General features: G+C 42.2%; 1 pseudogene across 1 annotated transcript; it reads right to left on the bottom strand.

Moving 5' to 3' along the window:
* Positions 1 to 5,213: 5,213 nt before the first annotated feature.
* Positions 5,214 to 16,262, bottom strand: LOC149326341 (uncharacterized; annotated as a pseudogene). The gene is made up of 6 exons (XR_016286258.1): positions 15,843 to 16,262; positions 10,459 to 10,720; positions 8,763 to 8,997; positions 8,371 to 8,422; positions 7,595 to 7,769; positions 5,214 to 5,490 (listed from the first exon to the last, which is right to left on the bottom strand). The product of XR_016286258.1 is annotated as an uncharacterized LOC149326341 (transcript).
* Between the last annotated feature and the right edge of the window lie 4,311 nt (positions 16,263 to 20,573).

Genomic DNA, 20,573 nt, shown 5'->3' with positions numbered 1-20,573 from the left:
TGGGGAGCGGCAGCGTGTGGCTGGGTCAGCTAGTGTGACAGAGGTGACAAAGCTGCTTACATTTGCTTGCTTCTCAATCGGTTTACCTTATTTCTTGCTGTTGTCCCAAATGTACTTTTTTTTTCAGGACTTCAATGGATATTTCCAGAAAAATGTAATGTTTTGCAGAAGTGATGTTAAGATTAGTTCGTGACTTTATATGCAAAGTAAGGTTTCGAAGGAGATACCGGCTGTTAGAAACGGAGGTAGGCTTTTAAAGTAGGAAAATCGAGTAGACGTTCGAAAGAATGTGTTCATTCTTCGCATCTTATTCTTCTCCCATATGTTACTGCAGTACGATGCTCCTCCGAACTTTCCGAGCTTCATTCCATTGGCTACATCTTGCGCGACGCTCCTCCTAACTAACCCAAATTTAGCCGACTAGACAAGGAAAGGTTCTTGCTCTGGGTTTTATACGTCTTGAGTAGTGCTTTCATACTAAAACGCCACTGCTCGTAGAACACCACAAAATGCTAACTCAAACAATAAAACTACTCTATGTGGCAATGTGGTGTCAGGTTATCACATTCAACAACCTACATAGCCTGTCAGAATGCATGAAAATATCTGTATGCAAGCCACGATGTGAAAGAAGTTATTACATCCATAACTCCCGTACACACACTTAAATTGAATTCGACACTAATAGCCATGGTGTAGAGCACGGAACTTATCAGTACTTGAATTCATTTGTTCAAAACCATTTCGCTCTAAGATGCTCCTTTATTGTAAATAGCGGTTATCGTCCAATACTGGATGGCAGATCGGTGCTGAAACACAGTGTCGCCGAAAATAAACGCCACAAAGTGGTTGTTTTTCGCGAGCTACTTACAGTTTGGATGGTTATAATGCACTGCCCAGAATTTATTCGTATATCACCTATTACTAGTTGAACCTGCGTATTGTGCAGCAGGTGCCTTAATAGTAGTCATATTAGCGTACGTCACTCACACACTCTTCATAGGGATATATGGAGTGCATTTCAAGTGCAAACACCTAGAGTTTTGAGCGTTTTTTGCTGAAAATTTATATTTTCGTGCCAAGCAACTTCCCAATGTGTTTTAGGATATGTTAAGCGTTGTATGCCTCAAAAGAAAATATTTTGCACTAGAGCAGGCTTAACAGGTAAAATGTCGGGCAAAAGTGTCAATTCGCAATGTATCTCATTCTGTCTCCTTATGATAACTACACTGCTATGAGTTTGAGAAACTCTACTCAGAGAAGCCCTGATTCACACACACTTCCTAAACGTACCGATTGGCCAGGGCACTTGGACACACCGGCTTCCCTGGGGAAGACAAATACACTATACTCCATTGCAAGCGAATCGCAATTATGAAGGTGTCTCTAAAAGACAGTGAAGGAATAAAGTCGAAACCCACGTGAGAGCGTGAGGAACATTTTTATGACCTGGTCTCGGTCCCTGTGTGGAGCAGTCTTGGCGCTAATGGAGCGAAAAAGGGAAAGGAAACGGCTTCTAAATGCCTTGGATTGCGGCTGGACTCGGCAATCTGAGATCTTTTTTTCTTTTCTATGCTACAACTTAAAACCTTTAGCGCACCGGAAAGAAAAAGCCAGCGCCATGGCTACGTGACTATCGTGTTCGCCCGTCCATAGCAGGGAATGACGCGACAGACCCTAAGATAGCTGTCGCTGACTAGAGCGAGGGCTACAGTCCAGATGAGCTTGAGCATGGAACGGAGTGTCTAAAGATACACCTGATGGACCCAGTCTATTGTCATTAAATGTTCGGCGTACGATCCTGCAGACTAATGGCTATAGTCACGTCAAAACTATGCTCGTCATGCTGCTTGCGATGCACTTTCCCTCAAATATTATATTCGCTACTTTCGAGCAGCTCTAAAACTAAGTTCTAAAGGCCATGCTTATGCTTCCACACCCCAACAAATAACATGACACGGATCTCCATGCCTGCCTGCTCGCGGAGAGCATCGCTATTCGTTGGATCGAAGCGACTGCGGCACCTAGGAGACGCGACAAACGCTCAGTGCCTTCGTTTTGCTTGGAATGAATAGTCTCACAATCTGTCACCTCGATTTGCTCGTAACTTAAGCCAACTCTGACAAAGTTTTTCGCCGCGTGAAATTCCGCGCCGACCTCTGAAGCGCAGATCGTGCGCCCGTAGCCGTCATAGCAGGCATCTCAGAGTGATGAATTAACAGTCGTCCCTAGGTAATCCGTAAGGAATGTTATGCTAGCTCTTCAACATCCACAAATAGTGTAAGTACCATATTCAGGATTACTTTATTCTACCTCACACCTAAGGCAAAAGGTATGTCTCATCTATCTGAGGCCTACGCTGGTACAGCGGCAACGACCACACCGGAGTGCTTGCAAAGGCAAAGGCGTGCTCCATCGCAGTGCAAAAATGACCATCCAGAAAGCCGGAAGCGTGGATGACCCGCAGCCGGGCCGACATTGTTTTTTGAAAGCCACTCAAGAGCCCAGCTCGCAGCGTTGTGTCCTCGCCACGTGTTCGACGTTAGCCCCAGCCGAACCATCGATGCGATGACCTGACGGCTCCCGCTCAGCCGTCGCCAGACACGAGCAGAGGCGCGGTGTGCACTGTATTTCGGACGGAGAAAAAGGCTCACAGCAAGAAAATCCTGAGCGCTCGTGGATTGCAGAGATGGGCCTGTTCGTATGTGTGCTCGGTAGTGCGCCGCAAGCGCCGCAGACACTCGCACATGCAAGCGGCAGCAGCGGCAGCTCGACAAGCAAACAGAGATGTACTTACGATCTGTGCCTTCGCACTTCCACTTGGTAAACAGTTATGTCCCGTCGTACTGAATAAATGGACTAAAAAAATCCCCTGTGCCCCTGGGTTTCTGTGGCTGTTGGCTTCTCTCATATCTATAACGAGCCCCTCATTTTCCTTTCCTTGTCTGCTTAACTGCTTAACGAGGGCCTCGGTTCCGGCAGCCTTGATGCCTTAGGAAGCATAAGAGGGTTCTCACACAGCTTCCACCCTCGCCGTTCGATGACGTTCTACGTCACATCAGCGGTACCTCAGGACGTGCTACGTCCGCAGCTTAAGAATGTGGGTGGCGCTGGTGAACACTCTCAAGTTCAAGTTATTTGTAAACATAAATACCCCCGAAAGCAGAAGATTTGACAGCCGTCGCCGTAGCTCAGCGGTAGAGCACCGGACGCGTTGGTCGTGGGTTCAGGTACCACCGGCGGCATGTGGTTGTTTTTCTTCTGCTTTTCTAATCAATTAGTTTTAAGCGATAACATATTCAGTAATATTATAAATTGATCAACACCACAAAATGAATAAAAGGACTAAAAAAATCCCCTGTGCCCCTTGGTTTCTCTGGCTGTTGGCTTCTCTCATATTTATAACGAGCCCCTCATTTTCCTTCCTTGTCTGCTTAATTGGTTGTATGTTAGGCAACCTATCACCAGAATTCCTACCAATGGCAATTCAGCACAGACCTTTGAACTGTACCCGGCACAGCACACACATCTCGAACTGCAGAGCTACCATCACAAATAGATACAGAGAGTGGGGAAAGGCAGGGAGGTTACCCATCACTAATAGGCAAGAATACCATACTAGCTCTTCTGTAATTACAAATTGAATCTTCCCCATTAACATTTGTAAAATTGGCTTTATAGGCACGACAAAAGGAAAAGTTTGTCAAATTTCTCTGACGCTTACGTCGGCTCAGCGGCGATGGCCAGGCCGACGCGAGTGCTGAGAAGTCCTGCTCCACAGCATAACACAAGGAAAGAGCCGCAAAGCAGCAAGAATTCATGAGGCATTTCTGCTAAAACGCTGACGTTTCTGGGGGAAGAAGAAGAAAGAGCGTTTTCGCAGCTTTAAAAAAAAAAGACGTAAAAGTTGGCGCACAACGAGTAAGCGGTTCTGCCTCAGCGCGAGTTCAGCAAAAGCAGTTGTGGCTCTCGAAATATGTGACAGAACACCAACCACCAAATTCCGAGCAGTGAGTAATATTCTTGGACCACTCTTGCAGATGGCAGTCCAAATGAGTGCAGTATTTACAATATTGAGCATTCCGGAGAGCGAAAATCAAATGGCCACTTGTCAACTCGAGCAGACAAGAGAACGAAAAACAGGCGCTCGTTACGAATTACATGATGGAAGCCCACAGCCACGGAAACCAAGAAGCATAGCAGCTTTTTTTTCTCAATTTGTGGTGTTCGTCACCGAGGTCAAGAAACATGGTGGATGTTTTTCTTATCTCTGGTATTTATGAATACCACATACATCCCGCATGCTTCTTGGTTTTAGTGACTGTTCGATTGCGTCATGTATGTCCCAATGAGCCCCCCTTTTTCGATGGACGCCACAAATTCTTTTATTTTCTGCGCGTAACACTCCGCGATAGCACCCCCTTTTGCCATAGCAGGTGTTGGTAGAAGGAAGCCAAAAGCGAAGAGGGAACACGCGAGGAGCTGGTACAGCTGAAGCATGCATACACGCCATTGGCTCCTATCGCTTAGTCAGCTTTGATACAGCGCAAACTTCTTCTAATAGAGTCTAAAGCCCCGCCTTATAAAGCCTCAGTACACAAGGAAGAAACCAACAGAAGGCCCATACACAGTCCGCAATGCTATCGCACTGTACTGCCCTACGTGCTATTTTGTGACATTTTTTGTCTTCCTTTGTTCGTTTTACACAGCAAAGGTGCTAACATATGCATGTCCCGTAGCATTTATCAGCAGCCCATGGACAGTTTTGAAAGTTGACAGAACACATGCTGTTCAATGCATAACGGCACATAATACGCAATGTTACACTCGCGTATTTTTTGATCGAGGCCAGGCCCACGTTCAGGTCAGAGGCATGCTACGCATGGTAAATATGTCATGTCTGTAGCCTGTCACTGGTAGTCGATGTAATAACACATCTGTGTGTACAAAGCTAGAAAAGCCACAAAATTTGTACATACACATGCGTCTATATGCAGTACTTTTTTGCATCTCCTTCAAAAATTTTCAGGTAGAGACGCAATCTAGGAATAAATATTGCATAGAAATGAAATAGTTTTAGAAAGTTTTAATTAAGAACACAGAGGTACAAAAAATAGCAAAAGCAAGCTATGCAGAGAATCTACATTGAATGATATAAATAAAACAGGTATTTGCAAAAGCTACTAATTCCAATATCTAATCTCATATCAGAGTTCATGAACACACTAAATTGTCGCTGCACAATAATCCAATATCTAAGCTATGATATCAGAGTTCATGAACACACTAAATTTGCGCTGCACAATAATCCAATATCTAAGCTCTGATATCAGAGTTAATAAGCACACTAAATCTGAGCCATGCAATCCTGCCACTTTTTTTTTCAACTTTTCAAGCTGCTGAAGGGCACTGTGCGCTTTTGGGTGGACTGAGGTTATCCTCCGGCACAACTGCCGGCTCCTTTCCTCTGGGTTCATCCCCACCAATTGCCTGAAAAGAAAAAGACACATTTAGAAGCTAGATCATCCTGCTTAGACCTACAGAATTTTAGGGCTAGTCTAAATACATAGCTGCCTCTGTTAGTACTGCCGTTAGGTTGAGTTTGATTCCCAACAGTCCAATGCTCTCTTAGCGCCACTTCTGTGGAAATAACAGTACATATTAACATCATTTACATGATTATACTAGCTTTTCAAGCAACCCAAAACAATAAAATCACACAGAGTAAGGCATGCTGTGATGCCAAGAAAGCAAATGACTCCAGTATTAGGCAGGCAACAGTAACTTGTTCCAGACACTGCAGTTACTCAGTGCATTCTGATTTGGAATTCTTTAAACAACCAATTTCTTTACCGAGAGATATGCCTTGTGCATAAGCCACAGCGCTGTTACTGCCATATGCCTCAGCTTCTAATTTTGGCAAAAAAGTTTGAATTCTGTGACTTGCAAATGAAGAATCTGCAATATTCTGGAGGAAGGCTCCCACACATTCACGTACACAGCCTCACACACAGCAATGGCTCGCATGCCATCGCTTCCTGTCTTAATGCTTCACGGCCCGTATAGCACAGTTCTGTGCTTATTCAGCATTTTTTCGCTTCCCTACTACTCAAGGCTCTTTCAGTCCCTTCTCTTCTTTCTCAGTAGTCTGCACGGTTTTCTTTCCGCGTTTCTGGTCATCAAAAAGTTCGCTTTCCCTCACAGCTCATGAGCCTGTCGTGTGAGCTCGCTGTGGGTGTATCAAAGTGAGAAAAAAAAATTGCGCTCTATTCACACCTTGGCTCCAATATAACGCGAGGTGCTTTCTGAAGCATACGATTTTGAAAAAAAAAACTCGTTCTAGATTCATGCATATATGGTAGCGCTGCTTTTGGCAGGTGCCCGTACTGTAAATTTCTCATACAAATATGTGAGTGTTGCTGCCAGAGCCGCACCACTTGTTGTGCTGGCTTGCATGAGCAGAAGAGTAGCAATCATCAAGGCATCAGCAGAACTTTGTTTGTTACCAGGTTGTACCCTTCCTAAAAATTCACATAAAAAACAATCACATTCCTATCGTTCTGTCATTGTACTGGTTTCTACAGACACATTATCGTCCATAAAAAGATAATGTGGCTGCTAGCACACCATTGCACAAAAATGCTGAAATCATAGCTTTTTTTGTGAACTAGGGATCTTGCACATGACTAGACAATACAGCCAAGCTCTGATTTTATTACTCAGCCAAATGATTGAAAGAGCTGAAGAAAATTATTAACCGAGCCATACTCACATAAAATCTAGCCTTCAAGACTTCTATAAAGCCATGAAGAACAGCCCAAAAGAACAATACACAGTAAGCAGACAGGTTGAGCGCACGTGTGTGCATGTTTTCCTTTAGCACAACTCTTCGTGCTTATGGAGAATAGAAAGAGACTAGCATCTTTCACGGGGCTTACTTTGCAACTACAGCACATTCAATTGCAACTCATCTCTGGAGGAGGGCTCAAGGATGTCTAGCTTACGAAAATAAATATTCTTTACTAGCTGCCTTGTTAGAATGCAAGCTTAATTAAATCCTGCCTACTATTTTCCTGGCCTTCCCTGAAACAGCATGGTTCACCAAGGATTTCTTGCATTTCATGCGTTCATATTTCTTATTTCTTTGATACAACAGGAGTTGCCACCCGAGAATGGCATAAACAAAACTGTAACAAAAGAATGAAAGCCATGGTTGCATGCACTGGAAAGCACAGCGGACTCCCGATTTCTGACACAAGCCATCCAACTCCTAGCAGCTTCACACATGCTTGAGCCACATAGTTGAGATAAGTAGTCGCGTCCTTTCTTTGTCCATGTGCCACAGCGCTTTTTCACCGTAATGTTCGACCTACTCGCCCATCAGTTCGTATTATTAAGGTTGTCAAACCACGCACAAAATGCACATGCACATTTAATCGCAACAATGTCAGATGTTCTGGGAGAGATGCCACGCTTATGGAGTTTGCATGTAGCTTTTTCTCACGTCTCACGGAGTATAAGGCTACTGCAACAGTCAGAGAGATAGATATGGTAAAAACTTGCCGATACTCAAGAGAAAAATGTATGTGCTTACCTCTGAATGAATTCCAATGCGGCTTGCACTTCTTGACAGTATTTGATGTTGAGGCAAAAGTATGCAGCAAAAATGATCTCCATGGCAGCCAGAAAGCTCAGGCCTTCAACGCACCTCGCTCCATCGAGCGTCACAACGCATGTAAAATCAAAGATGCTTGTGCCTGAAAAGAAATCTTCCTTAGTGCCAAAAACCGAGTTCAGATTAGATGGTAACAATTGTGGAGCAATTTTTTTGTTTAAATGCTACAGCTCAGAAGAATAATTTTTTGGCATGATAATATGAACATGAGGCATACAAATTTTTTGCACATAGCTAGTCATGTCAGCACAGCTCGCAAAAAAATATTGTCAGCACCTCTATATGTAGCATGCTAATGGTAGATGCTCAAGCTATTTATAAAGCAATGGACAAGAGCAGATGAAAGAATGGCAATGCATACGATATTTTATAAATATAACTCTGAAGTTAATTTTATAGCCCACAAACCACAATTCTACACCTGCACTAGCAGGGTTCAAGCAGCGGATTATGCTGCCAGCTACCATCTCTAAGAGAAGACTGCAGCATGTGCATGGGAAATTTAGCTTGCTGGGCATGCCTCATCGAGCTGCATTGAGTCTGACTTAGAGGGTAGTTCAAGCCCCCTTCTCCTGTTGTTATTCTAGTTCTTTGTTATTGATGAGGTTTCATATTTTATAAATATGCTTTTTAGAAAGTTACACTACTGCTCAAAGCATCCAGAAAATCATAAAAATCTTACCGAGTACAACCACCGTTGGGGCGGGGGGGCAGGTTGCTATTCAGTTCAGCAACACAGGCTGATGTCTGTGGAGGTAAGAAGCCGTTATCATGAGCAGATGTTAAGGGCACACAGGTAACAAGTGTGCTGAAGAACCGCAGGAATAATGAACATCTACCGAACTGCAGCAGCAGGACTACAAAAATTAAAGTTCCCAGCCTTCTATATTTCGGTAAACCTTGAGGTAGTGCCAGGAAATTTTATTGAAACACTGACGGATGTTAATTCACTTTTTCTTTGCCACTGGCAACAATCTCTGAGGGCAACTGCCCTGGAGTGTGCAAGTTTCATCTACGGTCATAAAGCAGAAGTTTTGGTAGTGCTGAGAGGCCACTAACTGAGTATCCGTTTCCGCAATAATCTCACCTCAAACACACGAAACAGCAGCTTTGTCTTTTCCTTGAAGAAAATACACAGCAATGGGAATAACCCACTGAGCAGTGCTTTCGGGCGGCCAATGTCCTGTGCTGCCTTGTCTGTCATAAGGAGCCATTGAAGTGCCTCGTGTCCCTTCAGGCTGTGCCGCAGGAGTGCGTAAAAGACCTCCAGGTGTGCAATTTTTTGAATTACAAATAATCCTTCCAGCTGCGTGTCAGTTAGCCTGAAAAATTAGACATTTGGCTGTAAAGACTGCTTGACATCACTGCAAACACACATAACAATCAATGAAAGGTAATTTATGTGCTTGCACAAGACTTTTAACCTTTTCAGAATAACGATCCAGTGCTAACCAATACATCAACACCTACAGAGTATGCCCTCTCAACTGTCCATCATACGTTACCGCGAAACTTCACTTTTTGCTCTGCCGTCTTAATGCGAAATTGATGGTCAAATGCAATGGGTTTCAGGGAAGTCTGCCACTAATTTTGAAGAATGAGCTGTCTGGGTTATGGAGACTGGTTCTGCAGCAGAATAATACCAGTGTATGCAGACAATGCAAATAGGTTAAATAAAGTCGGCTCAAAAGCCGGTTATATAGTTTCTCATAATTAACTTTAACTATGACGTTTAGGCAACTGGTTTCGATTAAACATTTGTAGCCGGTCATTAATAATAGCCATATCAATTTCTAGAGTTTCGAAAACACGATTACCCTGATGCTTTGGCCCAGCAAATATTAGCTACATCATGCCAAAATACACGCATTTCTGAAATGCATGCAGGGAAAGGAATCCCTCCAGTGCACATAACTACTCAAAATAGCCAAACTTTTCGAGTTAAGGCGTCTAGGGTAATCTTGTTTTGAAAATTCTGAAAACTACAAATCTGAAATTGTAACCAGGCGCTAACTGTAACAGTTTAAGTCATCAAAAATTAGTTAAATGAACCTAGCCTCGTTGAACTGCGGAAGTACGTGAGACAACAGCAGTGACGCTTGCTGACAGGTGCAGTGACAGCGTTCCAGCCATGTCACAATCGCGTTAACGATGTGTAATGTCTAAAGGGGTTATTTACGATGTATAACGTCTAAAGAGGTTATTTTTGCACCAATACGTGCAGTTTTTGGCTCGTTGTGGCAGGAAACGTCAAACGCGTCAACTCTCACCACCGTACCGGCTGCACATTGCAAGCGCGTTCACCGCACAGGATGCTGGGAAGGTAAACGATCCGATCATGCAATACACCTTCGCCCTCACGCCTGCTCTCGGCGAGCACGGAAGGTTTCAATGGGAGAGCACTCAGTTGCACTCTAGCGGTGCTACTGCTCTGCTCCTCACTGATCGTTGGTTCTGCACCAGTTCCGACAACGGAATGTGCCATGAGTTTCAAATTAAATAAAATTTCAAACCAATTTTTGAATTTTGCTTACTTTTTTGACAAGATAACAAATGTTCACTGGCCTGTATTTCATGGGCTTCATACTATTTAAGTGTTGTTGGAAGTAAAACTTTGACATGGAACATGGCACTAAAAGTGCCTTAATCAAATACATTGCTTACCCTTGCACATACTGCCGCCAGCATTGCTATAACACACACTGAGTAATAGTTATTTTCCGTAAAATCTCAAGCAGCATTTCAATTTACTGCCAATGCAGTTTTCAAGGTTGCATACATACCTTCTGAAATGGGCCAGGAAGTGCTGCTGCGTGAACAGCAAGGGCCACTTTTTCTGCACATCACCAGCTCGCTTGCCTTGGGTGTTGATAGTCACTTGAATGGCTGCATAGGCACACATCAAGAGTTCTTGATATTTACTTCGGTCAAGTGGGTTTGATGCTTTCAGATGTGCTAGAGTTTCATGAGACAGGGAGTTCCATGGAATCACTAATGACTGAAAATCTTCCAGTGATGGCTGGGGGAACGACGTTGAAGGCTCTTCTGTAAACAACATTCAAATGCAATCAAGCTTGGCAAATGAGTTGAAAAGTGGTAACAACAATAGCACTTACAGCAGCTGAGAAAATTATGAGATGGCTTTCATTGCATAGCTTTTACAGTCACTTAAACCTGTGCCCCATAGATTTGGGTTTATGGGGTTTGAACGTCCCAAATTGACTCAGGCTATGAGGGATGCCATAGTGAAGGGCTCCAGAAATTTCGACCACCAGAATTTCTTATGAGGCACAAACATGGAGGCTAAAAATAAAGGTTGAACTTAAATTGAGAACAACATGCAATGACATTGCACAGTACAATCGGGGACCAAAGTCTCCGGACCACGTGTTCCTGTAACTAAGCCGATAGCTCTGCTATTAGTCGGCGGCTGGAGACCACACTGGTGGAGGTAAAAGTTAAATTTTTGTTCTTTCATCTCCACAAGTGCGGTCTCCAGCCTCTGCCTGACAGTAGAGTTATAAGCTTCGTTTGAGGAACACGTGGTCCGGAGACTTTTGTCCCTGACTGTACATAGGCGTCTATAATTTCACCTCCATAAAAATTCAACCACTGCAGCAGAGACCAAACCTGTCTTTCAGGTAAGCACTAAGAGCCATATCTACTGAGCCACCACGGATTTTTGATCAAGTAACGTAGTCTTTAGCATGATGCATCATCATCAGCCACCTACGCCCACTGCAGGACAAAGGCCTCTCCCATGTCTCTCCAATTAACCCTGTCTTGTGCCATTTGCGGACACTTTATCCCTGCAAACTTCCCAATGTCATCCGCCCTCCTGACTAATACGTCCCCTGCTATGCTTGCTCTTGTAGCGTAACCCTTAACAAACGAAAGTTATCTTGCCTTCCCATTAGATGTCCTGTTCATGCTCATTATTTTTTATTTAGATTAAAGTACCATTAACTAGCATTTATTCTGAGATCCACTCTGCTTTCTTTCTGTCTCCTAGCGTTTGAGCTATCGTTTTCCTTTGCATAGCTTGCTGCATTGCTCACCATATAAGTTCTACCTTTATTGTTAGCCTCCATGTTTCTTCCCCATAGGCGAGTACAGATATAGCTGTTATATACTTGTACACTGCCATACCTGTGCTTGTAGACTGCCATTCATCACCTAAGAGCACCTGCCAAATGCACTCCACCCCATTCTTAATCTCACAGTTATTTTACTCTCGTAATCCAGGTCTGCAGTCATTACCTGTCCAATGTGGGTGTATTCCTTGCAGCTCCAATCTTTGCCACAATTCTGCATATTAATTTTTATACCCACCATTCTGCTTTGCCTGTCTAGGTCATTGATCATGCTCTGTAATTCAACCTCTGAGTTAACTTAGTAAAACGATGTTATCAGCGAATCGCAAGTTACTAACGTATTCTCCATTACTCCTATACTAAGCTATTCTTAATCTGGATCTCTGAATATCATCTGTAAACATATGGTGAATAGTACCAGAGAGATCGTGTCACTCCCTGCCTCACACCCGTACAAATGGTGTTCTGTCACTTTCTCTGTGAAGGAATATGGTCGCTGTGCAACCGCTGTAGATTTTTTCAGTATGCTTATATGCCTCTCCTACACGCAGGTTCTCTGATGCCTGCATGACTGCTGAGGTTTTGACTGGGTCAAATGGTTTCTTGTTGAATAAATATAGGAGTTGGTTATATTTTACACTATTCTCTGTTGTCTGATTCATAGTGTTAATATGGTCCATTACAGAGTACCATTTACAAAAGCCAGCCTTGTCTTTTGGTTGACTTAGGTCTAAGATAGATCGAATTCCATTAGGGATGACCTTAGTCAATACCTTGCAAAATGATAGTAGGCTGATTGGTCTGCAATTCTTCAATTCCTTGATAGCCCCTTCCTTATGAAGCCAACAGCCACAGAAACCAAGGGGCACAGGGGATTTTTTTAATTTATTTATTTATTTTGTGGTGTTGATCAATTTTAGAATATTACTGAATATGTCATCGCTTAAAGCTAATTGATTAGAAAAGCAGAAGAAAAAACAACCACATGCCGCCGGTGGGATCCGAAACCACTGCTTTTCTGCTTTTCTAATCAATTAGCTTTAAGCGATGGCATATTCAGTAATATTCTAAAATTGATCAACACCACAAAATAAATAAATGAATTTAAAAAAAATCCCCTGTGCCCCTTGCTTTCTGCGGCTGTTGGCTTCTGTCATATTTAAAACGAGCCCCTCATTCCCATTCCTTGTTTCCTTCCTTATGAAGTAAGGTGATATTAGTGTTCTTCCAAGATATGATACACTAAAGGTTGCGAGGCACTGCATATACAAGATGGGCACTTTAGCAAGGTGGCAGCAGGATGTACAATTGGGCAAGTCTAAGTGTTTCACTTTTAACAAGATAGGTTACTCTGACCTATGCTTGCAAATTTAAACAAAAATGCTTTTAGCCAAAAGGGAGCAATACTATATGCATTTGTGCATTTTAACAGAACATAACCCTGAGAAATGTGTGTGTAGCCGAGTTGACCTTAATGTGGTGCAAATATTATTTTGAGCTATAATGCTGCCTTTTGTGACCTTACTGTTCCAAATCTACGCTTTAACTACGAGAAACATTGTGGTGGAGAGCTTCACATCATTTCTGACCACGTAAGGAACTTCAATGTCTATTGGCATGTCTATTCAATGTCTATTCAATGTCTATTCAATGTCTATTGGAAAAGGGCAAAATAGAAAACCACCTGTATACTACAGGTGGTTTTCTATTTTGCCCTTTTCAAATTTAACTGCTATGGCCAGGAATCAAACCTCTGACCCAATTCTCAGTGACAGAAATGCTATAGCCACTGCACCGCCACGCCTAGTAATATATATTTTTACATTGGTAAACAAAAGTAAAATGACTTTTGCATAGGACAGTGACGTGTGAGGAAAAAAACTGCAAGATGAGGTTAGCAAAAACAAATTAATTTGTTAAAAGCCATAAATCAATGTGAATATAAAAATAAACCACAATATACTGTGTTTCATGCATCAGGTGCAACGCTGTCAAAGCTAGTGCTCTTGTTTGCACTGCATGCAACTGCGATAAAAAAGTATTGCGTTCCTCGTGGAGAGCAAAATAAATGCTTTGCCTGCAACCTTATTGCATGACGCATTTGTCATGAGTTCGGTCAAATGCGCTATTATTCCTGATGACATACGCTATCACTTTCTTCGTGCCTTTGAACACTCGGCAAGAAAACTAGCACGAATAACATGCCTCCCTGTATTTTCTCATGCAGACTTGAACCTCATGTATGAAATGGAGGTTAGCAGCCACCCCAGAAGTGCATAGTGGTGGCAACATCAGTGCAGGTTTGAAGAAAAAAATATGCTGTTCACACTGGAATTTTTGTCACCCAACAGCTGCTGCTTATGAAAGCTTCTTGTTGTGCGAGATGGTAGCTGTTCATTGTAAATATTTAAAGGTGCCATAAAACACACACACACCCAAGAGAAGACAATGGGACGGAGTGCCACTCACAACTCACAACCACTCACACAGTTGTGAGTGGCCCTCTGTCCCATTGTCTTCTCTTGGGTGTGTGTTTTTTGGCGCCTTTAAATATTTGTAATGAACAGCTGCTGCAGCACGGACATGTGATTTGCTGCGTCCAACATAGTGGCAACAGAAATCAATAACATGTGAAGGATGTGGCTTCTCTACCTTTTGTAGCTGCTTTTGCTTTACTGTGTCTTATGTCAAGTAGGTGCAGTCATTTGAAAAACACTAACAGCCACACCAAAATAATATCGTGCTAGCACCAGTTTTGGTTCACAGAAGTTGCTCCAGGTCTTTTTCAGAGCATTTCTAGTTACATTCGGCCTGCCTTCCAGTCGTTTCTGCAGCACTTCCATTTCTTCGAAATGAAAAAGGATACAACCAAGTTTCCGATGACAATATATCAAACTGTAGTGTCTTTCCTTTTTTTCACCTTTAAATCTTTTCTAACGAGAGACGTCTAGGTCCAGAGAAAAGTATCCTGACTTTAGAGCTATGTTATAATTTTAGTGGTTTTGCTTGCACTGTTTGTTCACATGTACAGTAATAGACAAAAGAGTGTGGGTTGCAGGTTCATGGAAAAAAATGTATTCCTGCACGGTCAGGCAAAGCATGCCAATGAAAAGTACAGATGCATGATGACACATGCGTGCTCCATTCGCTGGAATGAATATCTGACTTTCTAGCGAGCTAATGCAGAAAACTTTTTTTAGGCCAATCTGCATCCTGCAAACTTTTGTCCATGACTGTACAACCATCACATGGGAGCCCTGGTGCCACAATACAGTAGCAGGACTGTTAATCAAAACTCATGGATCTTATCACCCAATATAACTACGTGCAGTGGCTGCAATAATGCATAGAGCAATGAAATGCATCTTTAGCATGCAGCTTGTGTGCTTCAAGATTTATCAGTCACGAGAAGGGAATTATTAAAGCAGAACACTTTGTAGGCATAGTATGGTAAATAGTCAAGCCACTATAGTCACACTTAACAGATGCAGCTGATCACTTGACCCCATCGTTAGCCTAGACTGAACTTTATGCTCAGGCAAATAAATGCTTGCTTCAAGTTTTAAATTACTGATAGCAAATCTAAATTCCTTCCGAATTGACATGCCTGTCCTTTGTCTACATTAGTTTATAATAAGAATGCACATATGCACATTAGTCAGGTCAGACCCATAACTTTGCATCACTCTACTGATGCAGAAGGCCTGTCTGCTATGCGATGCCAGTGCCTGCATGTTAAAAAATCCCAAATGGTTAAAATTAACTAGGAGCCCTGCACTATGCCATCTTCTTTAACCCATGTGCAGCTTCGGGATGACAAGCCATATCAGCCTGATGAATGTAAAGCACTGTGTCATAACACATTTCAATGCACACTCTAGAAATGTTGTTGCCAGCCTCATCTGCGGCATCCTCTGAGTATCAGGGTTTGAAATTTATATTGGCCACAAGATAGGTGGTGCACCTCCTTATGAATAGCGATGGAGTGTTCCATGCATTTTGGTGAGCATTTATCACGCATACCAATAGCCTAAACAATCAACAACGCATTTAATGTACTGAAAGCATCGTACCTGCACGGGAAGCATCTGCAGTGGAAAAACTGGAGCCAATACGAATTTGCAGCCCAAACTGCCACCAAAGTTCTCTTGCATGAACTTAAAGCATTCCTCATCAACCTCTGTGCCGTCTTCAAGAAGTACCTAGGGCAGAGAAGACATTTTAGAATGTGAATTTTTAAAGCAAGGACCATTATAGTCTAGCAAGCTGGTTAAACAATCACCTCGAGGCTCCAGGGAAGATGTAGGTCTTAAAAATGAAAATGTTTAATAGATGTGGATATGTATTCTTCGATCTCTTTTCAAAATACAATTAGTTTCAGTATATCTCAATCACTACTCATATCATGAAAAAATAACTGAAGCCTAACTAGGTAATTTTTTTACGGTTGTTCAATTTCCCTCAACAGTTCTTGGTTCCGTCTGGAATGCAGCTGTAGCCAAATACCTGCCATGCGGAGCTATGCTATATATATTGTTATTGAGTACAACATCGTACAAAAATGATCAATTTTGTCAAAGCACTATAATTACGATATATTATTAGATGACAGTATTGTTCACGAATTTGATACGTTCGGCCGAGCTGCAAAAAAATAGCATAGCTCCATGGTTCAGTTGTTTCTGAACTGAACAATATAAGCTTAATTGAAATTGCCCAATAAATAAGTAACGAAAACTTCTGCTAGGGTACTGGCAAAAAACATGAATTGAAGAAAACAGCATTTGAGGTGTGCACATGCCAACCATTTGAGTCGTCAGAAAATGGCGCAATGCAGATATTCCGGTGAGAACTTCAAGATAGTGTGTAATACCCAGATTAGGGAATAGCACCAATTTTCAAACAAGAGCAAAATGGTGGCCACTGGATATGTGATTTTACCTTAATTTGCTCCGAAATCGCCATTTCAGTGTTTTGGAGGCATCAAATATATCATTTTTAGTTTGGTAGCTGGAGGCCAAATTATCATGACAACACAGCGCAGACAATACAAGGACGAGAAAGGAATACGCCGGCACAAGCACTGACTTTCGACAAGGTTTACTGGAAAGCACGTCAAAATGTACCCATCACGGCCTGAAAAAAGCAACGAACAAAGGGTGCCTTGTCACATTCACATTGGGTGTGTTGAAAACAAAACAAAAATTGATTATGAAGCATTTAACAGCACGACCTCCTTCTTGGAGAGCGATACAGATGGTGCACTGACACAATGATTCTGGTTTTCTGAAATTTATGCGCCATCCATTACCTCAAGCACCACCTTTTCCCAGTGTCTGTCTAGCACAATGCAGCACATGAATTCTGGCACACACCATTCAGGATCTAGCAAATGATCGCAATCGCGGCAGTGAATCATCAAATTCCCCCCTCACAGCTTTGTTTACATCGTAAGGGTGCTCTTTTAACCTTTCATTGGCACACCTGCCAGTTTCACCAAGGTAAACTTAGCCACATTTCAAAGGAATCGAGTATATTATGCCTTCAGTGCACTCAATGAAGCGATTCTGATGGTTGAATGTGAAACCTTCATTGTCTTGCCGATCTTGGTTGACACACTTACACAGGTGCTGAAGCTTCTGAGGTGCGGAGAAAAGAATATCAACGCCGACTCAACTGCCTATTTCATTTAATTGGTGCGATAAATTGTGGATGTAGGTGACAGGCAGAACCTTTCTTTCGGGAGTTACAGTCTCAATGGGGGCACAACATGCCTGTTTCAACTTGTGCTTAAGGCACTTGGCTACAGACACCAACAAAGGTTCTGAGTATCCAGCAGTAGACAAACAGCTAATAATATTTTCTGGGCAAAACTGGGTGCCATGGCATGTACACAGGATTTCATCAAGGCATTTTAGAAGCAAAGTTTAGCAATCTCTCTTCACCAGCCTCGAGTGAGCCGAAGAAAACGGTTGTTTTCTCCGCACCTCAGAACCTTCAGCACCAGTGTAAGCATGTCAGCCGAGATCAGCAAGGCAACCATCAGAATCGCTTGGGAGATTGCACAGAAGGTATAGTGTACTCAATCCCCTTGAAAGGTGGATATGTGTACATTGGTCAAACTGGCAGGTATGCTGGTGAGAGGTTAAAAGAGCATGTGAACAATGTTGTGAGGGGGAATTTAATAATTAGCTGTCGCGATTGCTATCATCTGCCAGATGCTGAACGCTGTTTGCCAGTATTCATGCGCTGCATTGTGCTAGACAGACAGGGAAATGTTGGTGCGCGAGATAATAGAGGCCACAGAAACTACAATCATTGTGGTAGCACACCTTCTGTATTGCTCACTAAGAAAGAGTTCGTGCTGTTAAAAGCTTCGTAATCAATTTTTGTTTTGATTTCAACACATCCAGTAGTGAATGTGACAAGGCATCCTTTGCGCATTGTTTTTTAGGGCAGAATGTATATATTTTGATTTACTTTCCAATAAACGTTGCTGAAAGTCAGCGCTGGTCTTGTCTTGTCTGTGGTGTTTTGTCATGATGAATTACCAACAAGCCCGTCCACCCATCTTAGCAAAGGTCAAATTAGACCTTGAGACCTGGTAGGTAGGTGCTTAAAGTATATTGAACGCGAATATGCCATTTTTGAAAAATTGAAATTTTCGCATCATTTTCATCATTTCAATGACTGCGTCTAAAGTTAAAGTATAGCAAGAGTAGATGAAATAATTACGATGCTATTTGATAACTCCTGAAACTACCATTAAAACAAGTCATGTGCCAAACAGACAAGCCTCTAAAGTGACCAACAAGATATGAAACAAGACTGAAACTATGCCACATAGGGGAAAAATTACAGAACAGCCTTACGATAAACTATGTCACACTGATGCATTGTTAATGTACAGCCTACACTTATAATAATAAAGCTTGCAAATCTTTCATGTCGTTGTTACTTTTTTTTGTAATACGCTGTATTTTAACCCCTGCCTGAAACACACCATCAGTTGTTGCTATGGGCTCCAGTGTTTTCTAAAACCACTTTCCCAGTGTGAAACCAATGTTCCTAAAGCCCATCAATTGCATATCTTCACAAGTGTGGGTGCCGTATTTTATATAGCACAAAATATAGAGAGGGAATTACTATACGTCACCAATCCCATGTCCCAGAAACAGGTTGCATGCCAAGCGATCAGGAGTTCTGTAGGCAATAGGCTAAAGGAATGCCCCATGAAATTGCTAGAGGGGCATATTGGAACTCATTAACGCATTAGAAGGCACATCCCAAGATTGAAGAGAGAGAGAGAGTAAACGTTATTGTTCTGAGACTCAACAGGGAAGCAAGCTAGACTATTGATTTCAACATACTCAATGCAGATTAGCCCACATTCTAGTTTAAAAACTTGCTTCAAGCTGATCTACAGAAGTAGAAAAAATGATGTGCATCAAAATTTAATATGGCTACCTTGGCATGTCAGCAAGTCAAGATCTTTTAGTTCTGGTACATAGCACCTAATGCAACCAAATTTCATGGAAGGTCATTAAAAACCACCCACATGTGAACTGAGACAATGCTTACTCTCAGTAATTTTAACTTGAACGGGACTGAAATTATGTTCAAACTAAGCAGAACCTTCTATAAACACTTCATGCTGAGGGAAGAAAATATATCAGTTCAGATAACCAAAAGACACATGAAAGTGGCAGGCCAAGTGATAAGTGCCAGTGCACTCTCAGTAGTTCCATGCAAAATGGAACTTCCGTAATGTAATCAAACAAGATATCCATAAAATGCATCTACATTTCTCACTGTGTGCTTGCAATGCAAATTTCTGTTCTGGTTTGTTTGGCCACATTTTAGACATGCGAATAAGAAACACCGCACTTCATACGCCTTTTCTCGTTTTTTTTTGTCTGCTATGATTTATGCTGTATGCTTGAGCAAAAGTAGGCAAACTTAAACTTGCCTTGAGATTGCTGCTTGGGACGCCAGGGCATATGCCTTCCTTTGTGGCTTTCTCCTTCATATCTTCAAAGCTCTCAACGGCCACAAGTTTCTTAATTTTGTGATCTTGGCTCCAGACTTCAACTAACATCTGCCAAACAAAAGAACGATATGATGTTACACCTGCAGAACCATAAATGTCTAAAACATGGTGGTGTGCGCTTTGTGCATCAGAAGAATTACACTACCAAAAATGTTCAGACAATGCTATCATATATAAAGGGGCATATAAAGGGGATACATTTTGGCGGCTCTGCTACATGCTAAAATAAACTGATGACCACTTGTTTTGAACATGTTCAGTGAGAACTTGGGTCCAGGACACACAATTCAAATGTGTACTCATTAAATTTTTCTGCTGCTGGCGAGAACAGTGGTAGAGGCTGTTATCGAAACTTGAGTGTATAGTGCGCCAAACACAAAACAATTGAGCACTTGGAAATTCTGAAGTGGCAATAAATCAGCAACACAAAAGTGGCAACCCTCATTCATTAAATTTAATTAATGAGATAGAACCATATTAAACTATTTCGTTAAAATCTGCATTAGCTATTGAAATTTATTTATTTATCTCAAGTTTCCTCAGGGCTCATGCAGAGGCAGTGAGAGGGGAGTGAGCGGTTTCAAAGTGATACACAAGAACAATGCTGAACAGGTTTTCCGAGTAATCATGAATGCCTGTACAGTCTGATTCAACTTAAGAAGGCAGGTGCTTTTCCCTGTCAAAGAACCCCCTGCCAGCCAATGGCGTCGACCAATGCTCATTGTCCTACTAGGGTGACAATGCAGGGAGTGGC

The sequence above is a fragment of the Amblyomma mixtum genome, chromosome 10, assembly GCF_055824585.1.
Source record: "Amblyomma mixtum isolate Tamu chromosome 10, ASM5582458v1, whole genome shotgun sequence".
NCBI lineage: Eukaryota > Metazoa > Arthropoda > Arachnida > Ixodida > Ixodidae > Amblyomma > Amblyomma mixtum.
The sequence above is the reverse complement of the archived record's forward strand: the minus strand, read 5'-3'. Positions and strand labels throughout refer to the sequence as shown.